The sequence below is a fragment of the Euprymna scolopes genome, chromosome 31, assembly GCF_053919585.1.
Source record: "Euprymna scolopes isolate OS-2025 chromosome 31, ASM5391958v1, whole genome shotgun sequence".
In the NCBI taxonomy this organism is placed as follows: domain Eukaryota; kingdom Metazoa; phylum Mollusca; class Cephalopoda; order Sepiida; family Sepiolidae; genus Euprymna; species Euprymna scolopes.
In genome coordinates this window covers 16,989,215-16,993,202 of record NC_136512.1, presented here as the reverse complement: position 1 = coordinate 16,993,202, position 3,988 = coordinate 16,989,215, and positions in this window count along the sequence as shown.

The following is a 3,988-nucleotide window of genomic DNA, read 5'->3' as shown; positions in this document are numbered from 1 at the left end:
TAAAATGTATTTTGGTTTTCTTTATTTGAAAAAAATTTCCTTCTTTGGTAATTTATGGTTAAACTATAAAACAAACGAACAAAAAAACTCAACAATTAATAATGGCTCTGCGCCCAGTGTTATTCAAATGTTTTATATATTTGTGTGGATATGATTCGCGCCTAAACTACGTAACTGTGTTGAATAGCAGGGATATATATTTAAAGATGACGCGGAGTTCATATTGGGGCACATATATAATGGGACTCATGTAGTAATTGTCTGTATTTTTTAGATGAAATGTTTTCATTGATTGAGATTGTCGGACTGACTTCCTCATCTTGGTTTTTATCGTCACAACGTTTCGGCCGTTTTGCCCTCCGTCCTTCATCAGGTGTTATCGAACTGGGGAACCGTTTGTTAGGAGTCTCGAACCCAACCCTTTATTATTATTACGGGGGTACCGTGTTCGGACTCCAGCTAGGCTCTGGGACATAGTTGCTGATTCTCTGTTTTAAATGTTACTTTTCACTGCCTCCGTTCAGGATTGAACTCAGCACCTTTTGGTAACTAGGACAATTCTTAGTTGAGACTCATGTAATACAGACATAAGGATAGTGATAATGAGGGAGAGAAGACATTTATATGATAGTTCTTTTAACACGTTTTTGAGGAGAGGATGATGCATAATCTTCCGAAGAATTACAAAATGTCCATTATAAGATGATCAACTGGTATGGCTACATTGGTTTACTCCTCTCCCCTCGCCTCCAAGGGGCTCTTACTCCAACTCATCAACTGAACAACTGACTGCCCAACTCTCTGACTCTCAATTCTCTGCCTAACTAACCCAGATCTTATATTGAGAATCTCCCTTTGTCTATGACATCAGAAGTGTGTTTTCAAACGTAACTAATTCCACATGGCTTTTCGTATGTTTGTCCAACACACTCTTGACAAACAAAAGAATCCTCAATTCTAATCTAACCTATTTTAAAACCATATCATTTAATTTGCATTGTTCATTCTTTTAAGCTGACATTTTTAATATTCCGATTTCTAAAAGAATGGACAATCAACTCTTTTTCCGATATAAATAATATTTAACTATTCTAATAGAATTTAACACTAGACTAAATTTCTAACATTCCGTTTCTTAACCTTCCCTACAGGTTTCGATTCTAGACTTATCCCAATCTCATTTTCACTTATCTTATATTCTTCTTATTTACATGCAAAGGGGACCGCCCTTTTCCATATTGCAACTGATCTTTATGAAGGTTTTGTATGCGTACATGTTAATATATTCGTATGGATAGGATTCATACCTAAACTAATAACAGATCATTTGTATGAACATATGTTCTTTTACATAGGAGTTACCACTTATCCAGGCCCGGAGGCCAATCGAGGATAAGGGTTATTGAGTGTACATTAGTCACATTTCCGATCCTTTGCGTTACTTTTCCTAGTTCCCAAACGAAACGTTATTTTTAAAATGCTTCAAGTACACAAGATTTTATTTTCTTAGTGCTACCCGTAAGGGTTCTCCTATGTTTGGTTTGACTTGGTAGCAACTTCTCAGATACTTATCTGATTTTACGGTCAAACGTAACCTTCGCTGGTGATTTGCATGCTGGGGTGTTAGGATTTTGCCGTAATCCTGCATACTTGAAGAAACAGCTGTAAAGTTGTTTTTTTTTCTGTGAGTGAAATCATAAACCTTCCTTAATGCCCTTTTTAAGGTTAAGTTTGGTTCATTTTCTAATCTTGTTAGGACATGCCCCCTAGTTTCTGCATCCTCATCAGGAATCAGTCCTTGTGCAAATTCTAAACATTTAAAATTGTCTGCACTGATGTCTACAAGTGTGGATTCGTCCCAACGTTTATTTATCATGGCTGCGTACGTTGCGAAATCAACTTTGTCATTCTTCTGCAAGTTCAAACATGATCAACGTTTATAGAATAAAGAGGCTTTTGGGCTAAATAGTTCTGCAAGAAATTCCGCCGTCTCGGCGAAAGTTAATTCCGACGTTTTCGTAGTAAAATAAAATCCACAAACGTGCTATGCTCGGCCGTCTCTAGTTTCTTCCGTAATAGTAAAGGACTTACCACTGTTTGCAGTCGATACTAAAACATCTAACCCTAACTCTAACCCTAACCCTAACCCTAACCCTAACCCTAACCGACGAAAATAAGCTTCACATGATTTACCTTCTTCAGGTCCGTAGCAGAAATTGTAAATCACATTCCATATTGAATCTTGTGAAAATGCGGTAGTATCGTATTATTTTTTATAACTTAAGTAAGCAGCTCTTTCGTGTGCTGGTGAGTTTCATATTGCTGGGGCTCTAGCCTCAGTCGTTGTTCCTGTTGTCTTTTATCTGAGCGTTTCTAGTGTTCTAATAGTTGTAATTGATGTTAAATTTGCAGTTTTAATAATTGTTCCAATGTACTTAGTAAGGCATCAATTTTTGTATGATGGGTAAAATACCGAATCTACGGAAATTTAACAAACCCGTGTTCATATCAACCATGTTTTAGTATTTTTAGAACAACTGTATTTCCTTTTCTTTAATAAATTTGCAAACGAACGTTAAACATACAGTTTTAAATTCCTTGGAAAGAATATTTCTTTGAAAAGGAATGTTTTTTTCATAGACAAGAATAGAAAAAAATGTTGACCAGGACTCGTATTCTCCCTCTTTTGCGTTTACAGATATTGTGACAGTGCCGAACAAAGAGAAGAAAAAATATGAAAAATATTCTTATTTTCCACGAGATTGCAATCCAAACTTTTACGTCCACGCGCTTATTTGGTTTTCGCGAGTTCCCGTTTTTCTCTTTTCATTAGTGTTTTCTGAACACTTGCTTTCCGTTGTAAGTTCTTTTCAACGCTGGAGGTATTTTAAATTCGAGTGACCTCTGTGAGTGCGAAATCCGACGTCGCCACTGTTATAGCACTGTCAAAAGGTTACAAAGAAAAACAGAACGCCAAAATAAAACAAAGAATCTGATTGGCTGACTAGCAAACTCAGTGACTTCATGACACTATGACTTCATGACACCGAGTTGCCTAATGGTCTCGTGATTACCACATGTTTCGACTGGTCGTTCTCTGTTTCCTTCCACGCCCACATTGCTTTAAGATCCGTGGAAAGAAAAAGTCAATGAATGCTGGATTTTGTGTTGGAGAGAAGAAAAGTTGCCCAGCAATAAAAAAAAAAAAATGACGAAAAGCGCTTGTTATAAACGGTAACAAGCGTTTATTTACAAGATTTTCATCGACAATTTTCAGCAAACACCGCGAGGTGGAGGCGAATGTGGTTGACTGGCGTAATAAAGTTTTCTTAAAAAATCTTAACTGCAATTAGGCAGCGTCAATGATGGAGAATGCCGTGGTAACAGATTTGGTTCTTTAAGCGTCGAAAAAAAAACGAGCCAACTCAATGTTACGTTTTGGGTATCCTCTATGTATGGGCCCGAATCCCAAATAATCAGCTCCTGATTGGTCAGCCAATGGAGATTTCCGACCAATGGTTATTGTCGTAACAATCATCCTGGTTTAGATAACCAACCAATCAGTCGCAGTCATCGGGATGGGCTACAAGAAGCAGTCCTGTAGATGATTAATCAATGCTTTATAATTAATTATCAGTTAGTAACTAAATTTTTTTTATTTTAAACTACCAGTCAAACTAAGCAGATTACTCTCGCAAGTGTATTTTCACGTTTGAGAATATATATGCACTTTAACATGTGTTTTTACGGTAATTGGAAAAAATAACAACTTTATGGTAAATATTCATAGATTTATAAAGAATCGAAATCGGAATCGGTAAGTGTATCGGAATCGGGAAAAATATTGTAATCGTCCCATCATTAATATAAATGTTTAAGCGTTTATTATTTTGGCGGCTATCACACACGCATACATATACCTTTCTTATTAGTTTTTATTATCTTAATCTTTGGTTTGTTAACCTTCTCATCTTTCCCTTTTTATTCC